The sequence below is a fragment of the Cryptotermes secundus genome, unplaced genomic scaffold, assembly GCF_002891405.2.
Source record: "Cryptotermes secundus unplaced genomic scaffold, Csec_1.0 scaffold123, whole genome shotgun sequence".
Taxonomy (NCBI): Eukaryota; Metazoa; Arthropoda; class Insecta; order Blattodea; family Kalotermitidae; genus Cryptotermes; species Cryptotermes secundus.
The window spans coordinates 991922-1014250 of NW_019736394.1; the positions used below are offsets into that span (position 1 = coordinate 991922).

At 42.4% G+C, this 22329-nt stretch overlaps 1 long non-coding RNA gene across 2 annotated transcripts in view; it reads left to right on the forward strand.

Annotated features, from left to right (window-relative positions):
* The window catches only part of LOC111869792, a 175054-nt gene that overhangs the window by 53648 nt on the left and 99077 nt on the right, over positions 1-22329 (forward strand). For both annotated transcript variants that reach the window (XR_004513589.1, XR_004513590.1), the window contains exon 2: positions 19318-19410. This is a non-coding gene — a long non-coding RNA (uncharacterized LOC111869792). The remainder of the gene's footprint in view (positions 1-19317; positions 19411-22329) is intronic.

Genomic DNA, 22329 nt, shown 5'->3' on the forward strand with positions numbered 1-22329 from the left:
TAATAATTTCATTAACAGAAATCGAAATTTTTACTGAGAATTAGAATAGATAATTCAATTCAATTCTTTATTATTTATGCGCCGAGTCAACAGCCGCAAGGCCAATTACAGAGAGAGCACAGTGTAGATACAAGTAATTACCTTATGGACAAACACTGCATAAAGTCAAAGACAAATTACAGGGAAAGCACTGGAGGAAAACAAAATAATGTAGAAAAGTAAACAAACAAACAAATGATAATAATAGCAATAACAGTAATTTCATTAACATAAACCTAAGTGTTAATAATAATAAGAATAATAATTCGATTCTTGTTTACATACTCGTAAACTAAACAGCCCAAAGGCCAATTAAAAGTTAGCACGAGTACATAGGAAAAAAATAACTGAAAAAATAAAATACAGAATAAGGCAGTCTATATAATAGCAATAAATTAATAATAATTCCATAAAATTTAAAGCTACCATTAATGGGTGAGAAGAGTAAGGTAAGTACATTTCCAGTGATTATGCTATTATGTGGCGAGAAAGGACTATACACACATAGAAATTAATAATAATAAAAATAACTCAATTCTTATTTTCTTGTATGCTAATTCATCCAAATAATAATAATAATTATATTAATAGCACATTATAAAAATGATTGATAAGAACATTCCTGGCTCCGAATACGTCAGCATCCCTGCAAACAACATTAGCAGCTGCTGCGCATCTAGCAGAGGGACAATTTTTACATGAGGAGCATACATTGAACAATGCAAAGTCTCTGATATACCGAGCAGGAACTTGGAGACCAACAATTTCCAGAACAGAAGGGCAGAATTTCGAGCCAAAATAAACTTGAATAAGAAAGGCCATGTCTCCTAGTACGTAGAGTGTTCAATTTTAACTCCTCAAGAGCAAGAGAATGACTGAATGAACTTGAGAATAGAAAGGAGTAAAACAGGGGGCCGCGAACCTCTGCTGCATGCGTTCCCGCTTGTTGTCATCAGCTGACGTAATCGAATTCCAGACTACGGACGCATATTGAAGCTTAGATCTAACTAATGCAGTGTACAATCTGAGCATGCGGTCTAGAGACGATGAATTGAAGGCAATGATAGGAAGTAGACACAATAGCTTAATACAGTGAGAGAAAATATAGTTGACATGGTCATGGAAATGAAGTTTAGCATCAGTAAATACTTAATAACAACAATAATAGCCCACGATTGCAAGTTTATATAAATAAAATTGCCTTGCGTACTGGATGTGCCCAATATGGACAAACGAGCGAGTTAAATATCCACCGAAGGCAAACGAAGTCATAGAAAGCTCGAAAGTTGCGTTTATGCATTATGTTACGTAACGGTTTTGTAAATAATTGATCACATTCAGGAGTCGACACGACGAACAAGGAGCTGTTGTTTCTCTTCACCCAGCAAATACGCTGACGTTTCGGCAATTCATTATCATCTGCAGGCTGGTGTAGTATGATTAACAAGAGTGCTACTGATAGTCAAGAACTGACGTTCGCGTCATGAAGGCACTATGATTTACAGCCGTAAGAACTGTTGTCCCTAGAACATTCCCTGTGCGTGTTCGCTTTACTCCGGCTTACATCAATTGATCACTGTATATGTTATATGAGAGTAAAATACAAATATGTAGTGCACTAGGCTGACCTGCCATACAATAGAAACGGCTTCTGCATTGTCATGTCCCGGAAGAGAACACACTTCGTGGACACCGCTCAGAGGACCTCAAGTACATCATGAGATATATCAGAGCGAAAAAAATTAGTGACGTCAAGATTACGATTATAATGATAAAGGTAAATTTGCCCCTGTGCTTAACTAAGTCTGTGTTATAAATACTTAAAAATATACTTAAGTTGAAACGGTTCGGATAATTATTACACTCTGTGCAAGTCAGCGTTGTTATTAAAATGTCTGTGTATCTACATGTCTCTCTCTCTGTCTGCCTATCTATCTATCTATCTATCTATCTATCTATCTATCTATCTATCTATCTATCTATCTATCTATCTATCTATCTATCTATGGCTCTACAGCCCTTGTCAACTTTGGTCGTATTTTCAGTTTCTTAATCTCTACACAGTCGGTAGGACTCCTTGGAAAGGGGATCGGCTTTTCGCAAGGTCGCTACCTACACACAGAATAGCATAAATATAAAATAAACACACAAACACATCCATGCCTTGAGTGGGATTAGAACCCACGATCTCAATGTTCAAGAGGGCTAAGACGGTTCATATCTTCGGCTGCTCGCCGACTGTGGTCGACATATGGTTTACACAAACTCCGTTGTCTGTAGTCCGCAAGCGAACTATACCGATCGAGCGACCGCCGCTTGTTGGCGAAGTTAGTGCTGTGGGTCTGGAACGGGGTTCACTCAGCCTCGTGAGGATAATTGAGGAGGTACTTCAAGGAAATAGCGGCTCCGGGTCAAGAAAACCGAAATTAATGGCAGTGGGGATCCTTTTCGCCGACGTGACACTCTCTCACCGCAAAAGTTGTTTCTTTTCAATTCGCTTAGTGGGGAGTGGAGTCCAGCTGGGTCTATTCGGCACGGCGGCCACTGATTGGCCTATTGTAGCTTGCCCCGGGTGATTATGATGTTGGAGAATTTGGTGGAATGAAGATTGGCAGGGGAAACCGAAGTACTCGGAGAAAACCCGCCCCAGCTTCACTTTGTCCACCACAAATCCCACTAGACGAGACCCGGGATCGAACCCGAGCCGCCGCTGTGGGAAGCCAGCGACTATCCGCTTGAGCTATGGCGCAGACCAAGGTTGTGGTATACATAGGCCTAGAAAAATCACGAAGGCTTATCAACAAGGTCAAACAAACAAAACACGTCGCCTACAAATAGCTGAAGTAATGAAGTGGACTGCTTGAATCTACCGTCAGCTAATTTTTGTGATTCTTGTTATTTTGAGTTTGTCTTCGCCTAATCTTGTCTTCATCATTCCCATTTTAAGTTTGACGTCACCTGATTTTGCTGATCATCTTTACTACAGGCACTTTAACATCGATCTAACCTAAATTTCCTATAATCAATTCTATTTTGATATCAGCCTTGTCATTATTACTATTTTAATCAGCTTGCTTAAATCTACTCGGATCCAATTATGAATGTATTAGAAGGAATAAATTTTCAACAGTAATAAAACTATTATATTCATGTAAGATTTGAGGCTTTCACGGCGGTGACTATGAAGAAAGCAATTTTCTGGGATTTGGCACCGTGTATATGTGGTGTTAACAGACGTTTCGGAGGAACGTATCGCCTCCATCTTCAGGGTAGAAGAAAAAATATAAGAAATCTGCAAGCGAAGGGACTGTGAGAACCGGTGAGAACAGTCTGCTTTTACCGGTTCTCACGGTCTCTTCGCTTGCAGATTTCTTATATTTTTTCTTCTACCCTGAAGATGGAGGCGATACGTTCCTCCGAAACGTCGGTTAACACCACATATACACGGTGCCAAATCCCAGAAGATTGCTTTCTTCTGTTATATTCATAATAAAATCTGCAGTTAGCGAGTTAAGTTAAGGCAGACGTTATGCAAACCACAGTATTCTTCGAATGACTACGAACTGTCGAAAACTGTAGCTGCAGACACTGAGTTAACAGAAACGAAGATTTTTGTTTGTTGTGATGATGGTTGAGTGTTACTCTCAATTATTTAGAGAGAACAAACCTGTCAGTTAAAATCTGTATATTTCTGTTGAAATCTGATACAAGTATGATCTAATCAGTACCAAGCATAGGATCTAATGATGGGTGTATTCTGATAAACGGCTAGGGGAAAATTAGGTTTTATATAGAGATTAAGAAAAAACTCCAGTCTCGTCACAGCCCTGAACCCCTGATCCTTCACATTCAAATTTGACTTTTTAACCATTAGTAATTCCGTGACAATAAACCAATTTGTTCTCATCGCGAATGGTTCAGAGAAGCTTCCAGCCTCTACCTATATAAATACCAAACAAAAAAGCAAATTCCGTGGATTTAGTCCGCAAGCGAAATATACCGACCGAGCGACCGCTGCTTGTCGGCGAAGTTAGTGCCAACTTTAGCGGATAGAGGGTGTTGTGTAGTCAGCTCAACGAATCCCCACGGCCCTTAATCGGTTTTCTAGACCGCAGCTGCTATTTCCTTGAAACAGCTCCTCAGTTATCCTCACGAGGCTGAGTGGACCCCGTTCCAGACCCACTACTTCTCAGAAAATCTAGTAGCTTTGGAAATCGAACCCAGGACCTCTATATCTGTGGCCAGATCTCTAACCATTAGACCATAGAGGCGGCCAACATAAATAGCAGCAATAATAATAAAGTTATTGAGAATAATGAGAGTCAATAATAAGTTAACTAAGGTGTCTCAGCTGTTAATGTGACTGGTCGATCACCGGGCAGGTGCTAGAATGTCTCCACATTCACACAGGACCTCGGATCCGCCCAGCCTTCTAACATTTTCCTGAGAGATGAAACTGCCGGAGCGTGAAACTGACTATTCGCCTCAATATAGATCCGAAGTCTAGGATGTCTGCACTTTTACTTCAATTCCCATTCTATTCCCGGCAGGAGCAAGCGATCTTCTCTCCGCCTGGGGCCCACGCAGCCTCCTATAGACTGGGTCCCTGGGGCCGTCTTTCCGGCCTACCGAGGTTAAGTATGGTGGAGCTACACGCCACTTCCCGTACTTTCTCATGGAACGGTGTTTAATGAAATAATTATAGGGATAAATTTGCCAGTTATGATATGAATAGTATTATCTGGCTACAGATCCAGAGGTCTCGGGTTACAATTCCCGCCTCTACCAGATTTTCTGAGAAGTAGTGGGTCTGGAACGGGGTTCACTCAGCCTCGTAACAATTTTTTTATTGCTAGTGGGGTGGGACTAAGTCCCTTGTACTGCGGCCACTTCTGGCCAATTGTACCAGCCCCAGATGATAGGTGAGGGTGATTGTGGAGCAATTGGTGGAATGAAGATTGGCAGGGGAAGCCGAAGTACTCGGAGAGAACCTGCCCCAGCGCCACTTTGTCCACCACAAATCCCACATGACCAGACTCGGGATCGAACCCGGGCAGCCGCAGTGGGAAACCAGCGACTAACCGCTTAAGCCATGGAGCGGCCCAGTCTCGTGAGGGTAATTCAGGGGCTATTTCAAGGAAATAGCGGCTCCGGTTTAGAAAACCGAAATTAACGGCAGTGGGGATTCGTTGCGCTGACCACGTGACACTCTCTATCTGCAAAAGTCGGCACTAACTTCGCCGACAAACGGCGTTGGGTCGATTAGTATAGTTCGCTTGCAAACTACAGGCCACGGAGTCTGTCAGTCTCTATAGTTATATCAGCTGAGATGTGACGTCATGCAGTCTTGTAGAAGATAAACATCTTCTTGGATATTACGATGTGCAGTCCGGTAGAAGTTTATCTTCTACAAGATTGACGTCACAACTTCATAATGAGACCAGTGTGGATTCTCAAACACTACAATTGTTACCCAACATCCAACTTACTAGCACTTGAATAACATATAACTAACGCCAAAATAAAATTTATAATAACAATATTGACAATATATGCACTGTCTTCACAGTTCTCATTGCTGATTTGAGGATCCCGTTTTGCAGCGTCGAGTGCTAACGTTCGGCCCCTATTTGCAGCACAATGAAGCTTGCCTTGCCTCACCACCATTCACTTTGTGCGAACACGCTAACAGAGAGAATGTAACAAACCACTTGTTAATTTCTTTTCATTTGCCATGTTTGCAGTGGTCACTGCTACAATTTGCCTAACTGCTTCCTGCCAATTCTAATCTAAATAATGGAAAATGAGACTTGGTGAATAGGGGGGGGGGCGGGGGAGGGGGAGAGGAAAGAAGTTTCAATCTGAGAGTCAATAGTGGTAATTCTGGTTTTGTGGCTCGTTGTATGAACAACATACTTCCTTGACTGAGAGTACATAATACCTTGTCGGGAGGGGTGAAGCTTCCACATTAAGAACATGTGCCTGCTCACTTGGCTCCAAGCAGGACAAATATTGATGCTGGGCAAAGAATGGGAGAGCGCGCAGCGCAGACCTTGTCTAGCTGTATTGCAAACCTTGGAGGACATAAATCTGACGTTGGTCTGCGAGGTAATGAAGCGCAGGCAGCAGGGACTCTCTGCTGGATCGTCTGCCCCCCCCCCTTCACCGCTGGTCCTCATGTTCGCTTGTGTGAGGCTAATCAGCGGTACTGCAAGAGCAGAGCTGGTTAGGTCGTGGCTATTCTGAGAAGACCGTGGAAAAAAGTAGTTGGAAAATTCTGTATTTTTGGAACTTCTTACACACACACACACACACACATGTTGATTATTCACACCTACTAGAGGACATGAATTATTCAGAGTGTAAATAAATATATGTTACAAAGCTCTATGATAGATAAATGGGTTCAATCTAATCATATTTTTTACTACACCCATGTCCGGAAACGCTTCCTTTTGGCACTAAGGGCCACAAAATTTTCCGAGAGGATGAATAAGTTTTAAGGCAACTTCTATATTGTTGTTTTACATTATAGAAGTTACTTAAAATGGTTGCCGCCGACTTCATTGCATGTTCTGCACCCCCTGTGTCATGTTATCCTGAACTCTATGAAAGTTTCCCGGCATTTCCCGGATGGTTCCAGCTGCTACTGCATTTCTTGCCACAAGATCACGTTGTGTCTCCACTGGAGTCTCGTACAGCAGGCTTTGCATGTACCCCCAGAGAAAGAAATCCAGTGGAGTCAAGTCAGGAGAGCGAGGGGCCAGGTTGTTAGGCCTCTAGATCCAATCCATCTGTTGCCAAAGGTTGCATCCAAATACATTAGTGCAGTGTGGCGGAGCGCCATCTTGCTGGAACCAAATTTCACGACAGACTTCCAAAGGCACCACTTCCAGCAGCTCGAGTAATGTCTCTTGGAGAAATGTTAGGTAAATGTCACCAGTAAGCCACAGAGGTAAGAAGTAAGGGAGTCCTCCTTCACATTTCAGAGGCCCTAGCGCGTAAACAAAGCGTTTCCGGACATGAGTGTATTAACAAAATATGATCATACTGAACCCATCTATCTGCCACAGAGCGTTGTAACATATATTTATTTACACTCTGTATCGAAAAGAAAATGTATTATTATTATTATTATTATTAACTATTTTAAGTGAAAATGGGTTCTCGCCCGGTGACAGTGGTAAATCAATAAGACACATCACACAAAATAACAAACCACACCCAAACAAAACACAGCACACAAAACTACACAAACCATAAAGGACACACCACACAGAATGAATAGAATGCAAATACAATTACAAAGGCAATAATAATTCAATTAATTCAATTCATGTTTACTTACGTGCAATAACTTAACAGCACAGTGGCCAATTACAAAATTAGCACGAGAATATAAACGTACAATTAATAAATTAATATTAATAAAAACCTTTATAAAAATGTTTATAAAGAAATGGAATATACATATAACAGTTGAAATTAAGTTGTAACTGAACTCTATTGCATACAAAATAAGTAATAGCTCTATTTCATATGTTCTTTACAGCGGAATCTCTGTGGATTTCGCTCGACTTCTGTCACACACGGTAGTAACGGAGTTAATTAATATGTGAATTTAGGTTACAAATCTTACATTTCCGTGAATGTATTGATTTACACACCGGTCTAGGTAGCTTATAGGCTTCTTACGTGTATATCAAGTGTTATATATTGGTGTGAGCCTATTTTCCCCGTTACAATGTATAATTTACAGTATATAATATGAAATGATTCTATAATGTTCTGTGAATATGGTCGATTAATTATAGGAACACTGTGCTGAATACTGTTCACTGTTTCGAGTGTGTCTGGAGTAAACAACATTTTGGTAACTAGATCGTTTTCCTTCGCCCCTTCATGAAGTGTAGGGGCAGAGGGGGAGGGGAGAGTCTCGAACACCGCTTCTAAATTGCTAAATAGATTAGGATACTTCCCCTCTTCTTCCTTAATCTGATGATGGGAGCGGTTTTCTGAAAGATTTAGAAAAATCCTCTGCGTAACATATTCTTCCCTTCTACGGCTGTACAGGCCTTTGGTGGGCCTTGGCTGCTTTTTCAGTTTCATATTCCTATACACAGTCGGTAGGGCTCCTTGAATGGGAGATCAGCCTTTTCCTTTTTTTAATCTCTCTCAATAGGCCTACAGCATACGCCAGATGGGAAAGATTTCAAATTAAAGCCACTCCTTAAGAAGATCTGCAAAGGGTAAGAGTAAAAGTAAAATTTCCCTTGTGTTTGATTAAACACTATATATGAAGACGTATGGAGAATGGAGGTATAGCTCCAACATTCTTGACCAGGGCACTAGATGGATGTGAGCAATAGGCTTCACCCCCTAGCCGCTTTAATCCCAGGGAAAGAGCCCCAGGTAGCCAGTTGATAGGGAGCCGGTGGAAAAAGAGCCGGCCTAAACGCTGTGGAGCAGAGATAAATTGCATTCTCTTGTGTAGAATCGAACCCCGGCCGCTAAACCCGTAGCCCGTCGCTATACCGACTGCGCTGTCCGGGCTCCCTAAATTAGATACGCCTTTTTAATTTCTGTAACTTATGTTGTTCGTAAGTGGACAGGTCAAATTTGATAAATTTATGTACCAGTTTATTCTGATAGGCTGATGTTAGGAGACTGGCCGAACCAAATTCTTCAGAATCGCCAGTGATCAAAAAATTTATAACCGGTTCAAGGACACATGTTACAGCTGATTCAACTTGTTCCGTTTCATTTACGCTAACTTGTGAGAGCCTTCACTTTTTCAAATGTGGCCAGCTCGAAGACACACGCATTTATGGGAACCTACGTCTTGCTGGGGATTGAAATCAGTAACCTCGCAAATAGCAAGTATGAGTAGTAACGATTGCGAATATATCAACGGAATCATCATATCACCAAAGCGATACAAGCAGTTTAACAGAAATTCAGCAATGACGCGTTAAGGTGAATTGATTTGGTGCGCAGTCTGTAGCGCTGTGTCAGTACGCCGCTCTACAAGGTTCTCCGTGTTATGTTCCCAGATAAAGAAAAGAAGCTTTCAAAGTCATTCACCATAACTGAATCGCTAAATTAGGAATGATGAAAACTTGTTCTGAAATCATCTGTCAGAAATATGAAACAGCTGAAGGCCTCTATGAAATTCAATTTTCCAAGGACAAAGAATTTCGCACCAGTTCATTAAAATGAAATAAAATAGAGAGCCGGTCATTAATGGTATTTGGAATTGTCGATTGGAGCATACAGTCTGGTTGTGTGATGCTCGTGTTGTGCAATTCTTCCTTTCAGATCAGCCATATTCCTGTAAGCTTCCTGCCTGAGGAAGGAGGCGGAGTGCAGACTCCGAAACGTTGTTTCAAATAAGAACAGAGCGATACATACTGACCAGAAAGCCATTACTTTCCCACAATCACGAACTTTAGGTATCTGTGGTCTGCTCTGAACAAACAGTTAGGGTCTCTTTGTTTCTGATGACGAATTAGACGCCGAGGGACAGAGGCGTAATTTCTGTGATTCGCTGCCGACGACAGTGTGCGTCCCTCTTTGCTCTTCGGAGGAGTTGCCGTATTTAGTTAGTAGGGACTCTTGTCGAATTTGTAAAATAGGTGTACATGAAGTACCGGCTTATCAAGAATTTTCGTGTCAGTCCCTTTGTTGTGGGAAGCATTTGCAGTCGCCCAGTCCTTCCTGTTTACATGTGCCCTGCATTATTAGTGGTAGGGTTCTCGTTAAAGCTGAGATCCTATTTCAGACACAATGCTCCCATTTGCATAAAAAGGGTAAAGATATCCATGTAACAAGTCGTGAAGGCCCATAGGGTTGTGAGACGTCGAGGTTCACACATTTTCTACACAATCGGCTCACAGATGACCATGAAGTTGTCAGCCTTAGCGCCGGCAGTCCTTTAGCCCCAGGAAGATTCCTGGTACTCATTTCTGTTATAGGTTGAGTCGACCCAAGGCCCACAGTGCTGCTGGAAGGATCAGATCAACTGAAAAAAAAAATCCACCTCATCGGGACTTGAACCCGTGACTTTCCGACCTCAACAAATTACGCTATCGCGTGCCCCCTCATATTTGCATTTTCTTTTATGTTTTATTGTTTTATTCACAACCGATATGTCAGGTTTAATATTAGGAGCTGCTTCATTGGAGTGGATATAAATGTCGGAGTACAACTTGTATTTATATTATGTGCTTATTATGTCATGCCCATTATTAAAGTTACTTTTCAAATATTTGTCCTTGTGCTTTTCCATTGGATCACACGCGATCTAAGTTTCACGATTCATAACTTTGCTGTAACGTTCCCTGCTGCAACACGATTATCATCCGAAATGAATCATTTTCTGTTTTGATTATTACCATCTTCGTGTCTGATAATTAGTTTTACCAATGCGTACGTTTACATAAAGCCAATAATTGTAACCTAATATCCAGATCTACAGTATTACATGTATATAAGTGTATAAAGTGATGACATAGACAAAAGTTTGTTAGTTCCACATTCTTTTTCAAAAGGTGCCTCCCATGAAAAAATAGCAAATGTAAAGAAAAAAAGAAAACTGCTCTTGGCGAGTCGATCCCACCAGACCTGACAATTCTGCTGTTACATGTATGGGTTCTAGTCTAAACCAGCTTCATACCCTTTATGAGAAGCGTTGCTATTTTGGTGAAAGTGAGTAGATATTTATAGTAGAAACAGAAGAGGAACGTGGTCTAAAAGTCACAAAATAACATGCGGGTGATACAAAGAAAGACACGCGGCACCGTAGTTTGTTGAAGCAGTATCCTGCAAGCCGGAAGGTCGCGGGTTCAAATCCCGATGAGGTCACTGGATTTTTTCAATTGACCTAATCCTTCCAGCCGCACTATGGCCCTGGGGTCGACTCAGCCTCTAACAGAAATGAGTACCAGGAATTAATTAAATAATTTTCCTGGGGAGTAAAGGAAGGCCGGCACGTAAGGCTGACAACCTTACCGCCATCTTTGAGCCGATTGTCAAGATAGTGTGGGAACCTCAACGTCTCACAACCCTATGGGCCTTCACTGCCTGTTACAGGGATAGCTTTACTTTTACTTTATGATACAAAGAACTTAGAAGTAAATAATCATCACTCAAAATAAAATTTGTTCATCGAAAAACAGCGGACATGCTCGTGTACATACTTTCATTTGAATTTAGATCAAATTATCCATAAATCCATTGTACCGAAGACTTGTTTCTATTTGCATAACATTTCTTTCATTATTTGACAAAACTACTACAATTTCCATCATTCTCAAAAATCCACAGGTTTCTTTATGTAAGCCTGCCATATTTTGAGTTGCGAAAGTTACGGTATCTTTACGTTTAACATTGTGGATTGCACTCTCAAACGCAGCTATTATTAAACGTGAAACATATGTGACAATCGGAATTGTCTCGGCTTCAGTTCTACCGTAACGAGAAGGAAGTAGGCTGTCCGTCCGTCCGTACGGAAATACGGGTTGCTGCACCGGGCAGGCCTCACCGCAGGGCAGGTGCACGGAGTTGCTTCCTGAGGGAACTCAGAGTCCTGCTCGTCAGCGGGACTTAGCGACAGTTGGGACACTCCTACCGGGGAAGCAGAACTCCTGTGGCACGCTACCAGACTATCCGCAGGAAACAAATATCTTAATTACTCATGCTTCAAGGTCTGCCAAACAAAAGCACGCCACCATTTGTGTTCACAAACCTTCTTAAAACGTTGCGCCAACAATTGGTTAATTGGATAATTTTTTAGCAATTGTTGTATGTTTGCCGAATTATAATATGGTAATAATGACAAATGGAACAAACAAAGAGGGCAAACATGGCGCTGTACGGTAAATATGTTTTGTTGGTTTGTGCGTATTTGAATGCAAACGTTAATGAGACGCTAGTGATAATTACAGATGGGGCCTGCCATATGGCACCACACAACTGGAGGAGACTATGGCGTGTGCAGTAACTACGGAACTGGCACGGTACACGCTGCAGAGTGTGTCAGAACGTAAGAACCAATTTTATTTATTGCTAGTTGGGTGGGGTGTACCAGCCCCAGATGATAGGTGAGGGTGATTGTGGAGCAATTGGTGGAATAAAGATTGGCAGGGGTAACCAAAGTACTCGGAGAAAACCTGCCCCAGCGCCACTTTGTCCACCACAAATCCCACTCGACCAGCCCCGGGATCGAACCCGGGCCTCCGCGGTGGGAAGCCAGCGACTAACCGCTTGAGCTATGGCGCGGCCCTTAAGGCCCAATTGTAAGTACTTGACCACTGTAGTGGAAAATAGTACGTGCCCGAGAACTTGGGGGTCAATGTGGTAAACTACAAAGCAGAATTCAGGGTGGAGGGTAATGATTAATGAATATACATGAAGCATTACATAAATGCGGTTGGAATGTAATTTTTCAGAACGTAAGTACCAGTTTTGCACACGACAGCTGTGGATAAGCAAGGCGTGTCCAACTCGGGGGCCGATATGGCACCCCACAGCTCTAGTTATGATGTATCGGAACTGGTGGGCCGATATGACACCCCACAGCTGCAGTTATGCTGTATCGGAACTGGTGGGCCGATATGACACCCCACAGCTGCAGTTATGCTGTATCGGAACTGATGGGCCGATATGGCACCCCACAGCTGCAGTTACGCTGTATCGGAACTGATGGGCCGATATGGCACCCCACAGCTGCAGTTATGCTGTATCGGAACTGATGGGCCGATATGGCACCCCACAGCTGAAGTTATGCTATATCGGAACTGATGGGCCGATATGGCACGTAGCGTAACTGTAAGAAACTCTGTTGTGTACTAAGGTCTAGTCAAGGACGTTTCCTATTATCTGCTACCAATTGTAACGGCGTTCTATGTCATTAATAAAGCAGTGGCAAAAGTGTTGTTCTTCTGCATGAATTTTGTACTAATCCTTCGGACCGCACTATGGCCCTGGGGTTCACTCAGCCTCTAACAGAAATGAGTACCAGGAATTAATTAAATAATTTTCCTGGGGAGTAAAGCGAGGCCGGCGCATAGGACTGACAACCTCACCGCCACCTTTGAGCCGACTGTCTAGATAATGTGGAACCCTCAACTTCTCACAACCCTATGGGCCTTCACTGCCTAGTACAGGGATAGCTTTACTTACTTTTTTACTTTTTACTTTAGTAGCGGTGTCACACGAAGCACAATAACAGACAAACAGTATGAGCGCTACAGTCTTTTTCGGCAATAAGTTCATTGTCAGTCTTTCAATTCAATCAGTCAAATGAAAATGAAAACTATGCCACAAGAAATTGTGGAGAAATCATGGGTAGGTTATTTCAAGCGGATACTCCATTGCACTACGGAATTTTCGCCTCGGGCTAAAACAGAACAGCGTGTAGTGAGTCGCGAGTCTCGCAATAGCTCATACACACGTCCTCTGTGTATCATTTCTTGACAGGGCATTCTCGCGATCAGATGGCGTGTAACGGGACAGGTCCCGGGCAAAACACGGTTGAGTGACTGTTGGCTTCCTGTGTGGGCCCCATTGTACAATGTCCCCTTTGCCTTTACCATGCAAACTGCCCCGTACTGACATTGCGCGCTATCTCTCTACGTTGCATACATAAAATTTGTATCCGTGTCTTATACTTCCAAAAATGTAGCCCCATATTTTGGGCAGTCTCAATTAATCTTAAAGAAAACGGATTGCTACGACTTGTTAAATAGGGTTTAAGTCATGGACGGAGTTTTACATACAATATATTAATTTTTCCGTCTGTTATCTAAAAGCCCTATGCTACAACCCAGAAGTTCGCGGGTTCGAGTCCCAATGAGGTAGATCTTTTTCAATTGACCTAATTATTCCAGCCGCACTATGGCCCTGTGATCGACTCAGCCTCTTAATAGAAATGAGTACCAGGAATTTTATTGGGGTAAAGGGCGGCCGGGGCTAAGGCTAACAACTTTACCGCCATCTGTGAGCTGATTGTCTGGAGAAAATGTTGGGAGCCTCGACGTCTCACAAACCTATAGGTCTTCACGGCCTGTTACAGGGATATCTTTTAATATGATAAACAAATTTTTTCCCTGTTGAAGAGTTCTGTCTTCTGATATATAAAGCCGTGTAGTCTGTTGGAAGTCAAATGACGTTTCGGAGGAACATCTCACCTCCAAATTCAGGGAGGAAAAATAAGCCGAGCAAGAAGTCACCGTGAAGACAGGTGGCAAGCACACTCTGAAGATGGAAGCAGCATATTCCTGAGAAATATTGCTTGACTTTCAACGGTACATATAGCTCTATATCCCAGAAGACAGAATCTTTGTAACCACCGCTGTGACAACCTAGAATCCTGCATAATTTTCTGCTGTTTTGTATGAGTCTAGAACTTTGACTCTGATGCTGAGGGAAGGGCATAGGCAGTGACGCAGAGGGCATGAAGCTGGCTGTGACAGGCCGTGGAGGTTCGTAGCGTTGCGAGACGTCGAGGCTCCCATACTTTCTAGACAATCGGCTCACAGATGGCGGCAAGGTTGTCTGTCTTACGCGCCGGCCGCCGTACTGTTCCACAAAAACTATTAGAATTTTCAAACGCAGGAATAAGACTAGGGGATGCGTTTAGTACCGATGAGATGCAAGAGAAATGCGTACAAAATTTTGGCAGGAAATTCTGAAGTAAATAGCTCTAGGAGTTGGTACGCGGATAAATTAATTGTAAGGAATATGATGTGAGGGTGTGGACTGGGCTTATTTGGGTCAGAAAGGAGACGAGTGATGGGTTCTTGTGAACACGGTAAAAACACTCACTTTCCATATAATCTGGAAAATATCTTGACTAGCTGAGCAACTACTAGCTTATCAATAAAGACTCCGTCCCATGAAGGTAGTTTGTTGGCCGCGCCATAGCTCAAGCTGTTAGTCGTTGGCTTCCCACCGCGGAGGCCCCGGTTCGATCCCGTGTCTGGTCAAATGGGATTTGTGGTGGACAATGTGGCGCTGGGGAAGGTTTTCTCCGAGTGCTTCGGTTTCCCCTGCCAATCTTTATTCCACCAAATTCTCCATCATCATAATCATCTGGGGTAGGCTACAATAGACTAATCAGTTGCCGCCGTTCCGATTGGACCCAGCTGGACACCATCCCCAACTAAGCGAATTAAAGAAAAGGTACTTTGTTCTTATTTTCCATTAGTCCTGCTTTATCCAATCACCCTAGCAATTAATACCAACTGATGAACAGAACTTCTGACGTTTCTCATTTCTCTGTCTAGTATTCCGGTAATCCTAGTAACTACAGGTAAAAATTACGTGAATTTTATACAGAATTTAAGAAGATAATTGCAATTAAAGGAAATTATGTAACTGCTTACACACTCGCATTTACACTTGTTCTCATATGTTCCAAATTGAATGTAACCTTCCGAAAATTAGAGCATATGTAGTGAAGAATGTAACGTCACAGGTGTTCAAGAGTAGTTCGGAGAGAGCCCGACATTTCGGAGAAACACTTGGTCTCTATCTTCATGGTAGCATAGTAAGCCTGTCTTGGGTCATGTCACTCCAGTATAACCAGCTCATCGTAAAGAAAATTTTAATGCCTTAAAATGCATATCGCATTAATACGCTTGGCTATAATGACAGATATTATTCCATCTGGCCTATGTTTACCCAGATATGAGATACATGAGACATTCCTGTTTTTTTACTGTAGTTTCAGTTCCCTGCAGTGAAGTATCTACAGAAATATATTTTGAGGTTTCCACTGCTGAGATTGTTCAGATTCTGTTATTTTTGGTTTAAGGCCATGAGGTCTTGTTGGTAGATACCAATAATTTTTGAAGGAATACGCTGCCTTCATCTTCAGGGTCGAACTGCATAGAACGAGGAGCCTATTCGGTTGTGTGTGTTCACGGGACATGTGCATCGCCTTCCTTCCAAATTGTTATATACTGTAGCCCCGCAGCTACTCACTATACATGCACCAACCCTGAAGATGGAAACAATATGTTCCTCCGAAACGTCGGTATTCGCCTAGAAGACTACAATACGACAGTCCGGAAGACAATAATCTGAGTATTATATATACTGTTCATTAGTTCTGCTTTCAATAAATACATCTCAAGAGGAAGTGTGTGTACTTCGACTTGGGGCACACCTTTCCTCGCTATTTCACAGAAACCTGTGACCATTCCTTAGCCACGCCCTTGCTCCTAGGATATCTTATCTCTGGTATGAATTCTTCTAGAATCCGCCGCCTGCCCGACGTTAAGAAGGGGCTATTGCTCTCAGGGCAACAGTGTTGCAACGCAGTGCAGCGAGATGCTAACTACGCAGGTACAGTTCACACCATAAGTTACGACCATGACCAGCATATACCCACGTTTTGAAATACGCCTATAGAATCCTATCTTATTATTCAAACTGAAGTTCCAAATTTGGTCTTACACGAAGAAATGTAAATATGTACTATGGCCGCACCGTAACTCAAGCGGTTAGTCGGTGGCTTCCCATCGAGGCCGCCCGGATTCGATCCCAGGTCTGGTCAAGTGGGATTTGTGGTGGACAAAGTGTCGCTGGGGCAGGTTTTCTCCGAGTACTTCGGTTTCCCCTGCCAATCTTTATTCCACCAACTCCACAATCACCCTCACCTATCATCTGGGGCTGGTACAATAGGCCAGAAGTGACGGCAGTACAAGGGACTTAGTCCCACCCCACTAGCAATAAAAAAAAATATGTACTGTACGTGAACACGCCAATAAACTTTCGAGTGCATAAAATTTTAAGAAATTACGTATTGGATAGTTGAATAAGCGGCAGCTTCTCTAGAAAGACTCAGCTCCGTGCAGTCAGTTGATGATCTGAACAAATAATGCTTTGGCATAGCTCTCAAGTAACTTGTGATAGGCGCCATATTGAACAGACTGAAGCATTCTTCTCTTTAGTTCAGCTCCATATGTAGACGAAATTATTGATCATGTTTACGGAGTTCGACGTAACAGGTCCAATAGTGTTCGGATAATCTGCGTTCATGGGATGCAATAGGACTCTACGTCAGCTGTTCCATATGTCAAGAATGCCTATGACTCTGTTAGAAGCCTTGCACGGTACAATATTTCATTGGGTTTGGCATAAGAACGGGTACACGCATGAAACTGCTTAGGGCAAATAAACTGCATTTCAATGACACCTGTATTAAATTGTGTACAGGAGGGATTTCCTTCTTATAATCGTCTGAAACAAAGTGATATTTTATCGCCATTTTTTTTTAATTTCGCTTTAGAACTCGCCAATAAAATGTTAAAAGAAAACCAAAAATGAACGGAATTTAATAGGACACATCCATTTACAAATCAGCTCTAGAACCAATTCTTACATTTTGTCACATGATTTCAGTGATATGCTTGCTACCATTCAGTCCAGAACCTATTGTTTTCTCGTCTGTTGTCCAAAAACATAAAAATTAGAATATACAAAATTATAATTTCTGCCTGTGGTTCTGAATGGGTGTGAAACTTGGTCTCTGACATTAAGGGAGGAACATAGACTGAGGGTGTTTGAGAACAGGGTGTTGACGAGAATATTTGGACCAAAGAGACATGAAGTGACAGGAGGTTGGAGGAAACTGCATAATGAGGAGCTTCATAACTTGTACTCTTCTCCAAGTATAATTAGAATGATCAAGTAAAGGAGGATGAGGTGGGCAGGGCATGTAGCATGAATGGGGGCAAAGAGGAATGCCTATAGGATATTGGTGGGAAAGCCAGAAGAAAGGAGACAACAAGGAAGACCAAGGCGTAGGTGGGTGGACAATATTAGAATGGATCTTAGAGAGATAGGATGGGATGGTATGGATTGGATAGATCTGACTCAGGATAGGGACCAGTGGAGGGCTCTTTTGTACACGGCAATGAACCTTCGGGTTCCATAAAATGCTAGGAAATTCTTGAGTAGCTGCAGAACTGGCGGCTCCTCCAGAAGCGCTCAGTTCCATTAGTAAGTAAGTATACAGGGTTTAGATTGGTAACCGGATGTATTGCACACTTACACGACTCGTTACCACACTTCACAGATTGCTGTCACAAAAACTGGACTTCTGTCCCGGTTTGCTGCGCTGCTTGGTAACAACTTCCAACAGTGGACGTTCCTCTCTGATCACGGACTCACGTCCTCGCAGTCTGACGGCCGTCTCAGAACTCTGTGTAATGGCCAAAGTCAAAGTCACAGTTACTTTACGACTGTCGGTTTACGACTAATCAGTTTGTCTTGGTGTCAAGCCCCTTGAGACCCGCGACCAGAGTTTTCTTTTCAACTCAACTCTTGCGGTATTAATCCTTGTGTAACATCCTCTCTGATGAGAAGATGGGTTTTTCTCTTATGAACACGCTTGGCCTTTCGCCAAGCTTAAATTTTGCACAAATAGCATGTTATTGATTAGTCCTGTGTCAGTAGAGGCTTTGCAGAACAGATCATGCGTCTCTTACATATCTTATGCTGCAACGACAGCCTTGTCATTTGAACGGTCCTAAGCTTGAAACCGTCAAGGTCAAGCTCCTCATAATTTTTGTATCTGGCTTCTCCTTGTCCTACACCCCGAATATGTTCATTCTCGTGATTCCGCATCGAGCAGGACGAGAACCAGCCGCAGGCTCTTGCGATCCTGTGCTTTTCTGTGCTTTCAGGTTCTCTAAGAGCGCGGAATATTTTTGATTTGGATTGGTCATATCTTACGCTGTAACTGCCTTCTATAAGAAGTTATTGAAGGAAAGATAGAGGGGCGGATAGAAGTGACCAGAAGACGAGGAAGAAGACGTAAGAAGATGCTGGATGACCTTGGGGACAGAAGAGGATATTTTCATTTGAAGGAGAAAACTCTAGATCGCATCACATGGAGGAACTGTTTTGGAAGAGACTGTGGACCTGTCGTCTGACAGATTACTCATGAATGAATGAATGAATGAATGAATGAATGAATGAAGAAAAATGGTTTTTTAAGAAGGACTCTTCTCCGCAGAATTAGTGGATTGAAAACAAATTCCAAGTGGGACACAAAATTAATAGCTTTGCTTCAATAAGAATGAAAAGGTTATTTACAATTAGAAAACCTCCCTGGAAACAGTATCAAGGTAAAAGTGGACTTACCGGAGATTACAAATAAAAATTGCGCAATGAGAATTCGAGTATGGGTCTCTTCTTCTTCTTCTTCTTCTTCTTCTTGCTTGATAGTCTAGGTTGCCTCACTTTTCCAATCTTCTCTTATTGTAGGTAAAGCAAAGGGAACACAGGACCTGAACATTCAACTGAGAAACTTGGCCTCCAGTGACGTCGCCATTTCCAAACTTTGAAGAGACGGTGAAGGTAAGAAAAAAATGGTTCTTAATTATGTAAGTATCTGAGCTGGAAGGACGGTAAAGGGGCTCAGAATCTGATCCAGTCTTGGAAATATTTTCGCGGTGCTGAATGTCCAAGTTATGTTACCGCAGACTTAGCTATTCAGTCAATCGTTGAGTTAGTTAGTTAGTTAGTTAGTTAGTTAGTCACACATAAATATATCGGCAATCACATCTCTAAATAATCGCTATTTATGCACATCAGCGAGACTGAATGCTGATCGGAATGGACGCGTGCGCTAAGGCACGAAATGTCTTCGCCCGTCGAAAGAGTGCGGTCGTTGACTCGAAACATGTCTGTCTGTCTGCGTATGTTCTGTTTGTGTTGTCCTGTATAGGTAATGGCTCTACGAAGGGCTGATCGCCCGCTTAATGAGTCCTAGAAACCATATGTAAGATTTATAATTTCACAATTAATTACTTCTGAATGCGAACAGGTGAGAGAGCTTACTTCGTCAAGGAAGAAGAAGCTTGCAAATTCAGTACTAACCGAAGCAACGAGACAAACACGCAAGAAAGGGCCACTTCTTTACAATGGGAACCCCTCGTGCTCTGTTATGGATTTTGTTGTTGTACCGACAGCATTCACGCAGGTTACAGGGAGTATTTGTGTTGACACTATGCATTATTCACACGACGCTTATTCACACACGCGTGCTTCTTGATGGACAGTGAATGCTTGTCCGTCAGCATCTGTATGCAGTGCGCCACTCAGTGTCAGCCCTGGTTCGAAACCCACCATTCTTTTCAATGAAAAATATTTTATGTAATTTTTGCAGTGCATCAGAACTGTGAGAGTTATACCGGAGGTTCCTTTTGTACTAGGGGCTCCACTTCGTGTGCTCACAGTTCAATTATATGATTAAATATAGAAAGCAATAAAACTGCGGGTTTCAAAACGCTCTTCTAAATAAGAATTCTTTCATAAGAATGACGACAACCGAAGACAGAGAGACCTACATGCTACTACAAATATTACTGCAACCAACGCGTAGCACACACACAGCACCCTTACTATTTTATTGTACAGAGAGACGTGTCTCATCTACTTTTCTCTATTTTCAGGGGATGTTAATATTACTGAATGTTTTATATAATTTGTTACAGTACATTTATTACAATCTTTTAATTTTCTAAAGGCCTACAAGTCTCTAAACTTACGTCTTTTCTCTCTTATTCATGTACACATCCCGTCATTGTTCCATGTTGTTTGTTTATTTGACGACGTTGTCTGTAAGGTTAAGTCCGCCTCTATGGTATACTTGTAGTTATCAGAGTTCCTGGCTACAGATCCATAGGCCCCGGGTTCGATTCCAATTGCAACAAGATTTTTTTCTGAGAAGTAGTGCTTCTGGAACGGGGTCCACTCAGCCTCATGAGGATAATTGAGGAGCTATTCAAGGTTTGAAAACCAAAATTAACGGCCGTGTGGATTCGTTGCGCTGACCACGCTACACCCTCCATCCGCAAAACATAGTACTAACTTCGCCGATAACCTGCGGTCGCTCGGCCGGTATAGTTCGCTTGCAGACTACAGGCCACGAAGTTTGCTTTCATTTGTTTGTCAGTAAGATTATACGTGGTCGAATGTTCCAATTGTGCTGAATAGTAAGTTATGACGTCTGTAGAAAGAAACGTTCTCGGCCTGCTTTAAATTACCGCCACGGCATTTGTCTAGAAGGAATGAGAATTGTTAAGAAAACCCTCAGTCAAAATGGTCGGTTTTCCTATCCAGATTCGAGGGGAGTACCTCCCGAATACAAGTCAGAAGCTTTAGATCTTGAGCAAACTTGCTGGATTTGTTCTCTGCTACTTTACCGCCGTGCTGTCTGAAAGTACCCGACGTGCGAATGATGTTGAGTAGTAGTGACATGATCTAAGGAAGAACTTAAATTCGATTCTCTTTTCCGTCACTTCCAAACCGGCTCTGGGCTCCATAAAGTCTCCTACACCGGGGGCTCTTTCCCCGGCGTAATGCGGCCGGGGCGTGAAGCTGATCACTCACCTCCATCTATTGCGAGTCTAAGAATAGCAGAGCTGTACGTTTACACTCCTATACGCCTTCATCATGGTGTGCTTAGTTAATTAAACATAGGGGTAACCTTATCTTTTTACCTAGACCTTACGCGAAATTTATACGTGAATAGTAAAGCCTAGCTTATTCATGTTTGTTCTTCTTCGCTTCTGCTTTACAATGTAGAACCCCGAGATGTAAAGGTAATGTAGAACACTGTGTAGACTATGTGTGGTATGTTTAAGTTACGGACAAAATTATTATAGGCTGGAGAAACTGCACTAAAAGTGAAGAAGAGGTAAAATTCTGGACAGGAATTTTTCATTAATTGTACGAAAATTCCAGCACTATAAAATGAATTTAAGTAAACATTTATTCATTTATTCAGTCCTGCGAGATAATATATTCTGTTGTTGCACAAAATGAGATTATCGATAGCAATAAATTTCCCGACATTCGCATGAATCGTGCCAGTGGGGGGTTGTAATCCGGGCCCAGACAACACAAAGTGGTGGGTCACTCCTGCTGCAGGCACATAAATCCCCGGATGGGGCCACTTGTTACATGCCCAGTCAACAAAAGCCGCGGGTTTCAATGCAAACTATTATTGAGTCGAACTGGTGCTCGTGACCTAGCATCATGACGCTCTCGATGAAAAGCTGGTCCCTTATTTATCGACGCTTTATCAATATCGGAATGTTAACTATGAATGAAGATTTCGAACGGATGGAAGAAGATACCTGCATTCGCTAGGGAAGCCTGAATTAGTAGTAGTAGCAGTAATAGTAGTAGTAGTAGTAGTGGTGGTGGTAGTAGTGGTGGTAGTAGTGGTAGTAGTGGTAGTAGTAGTAGTTGTTGTTGTTGTGGTGGGGG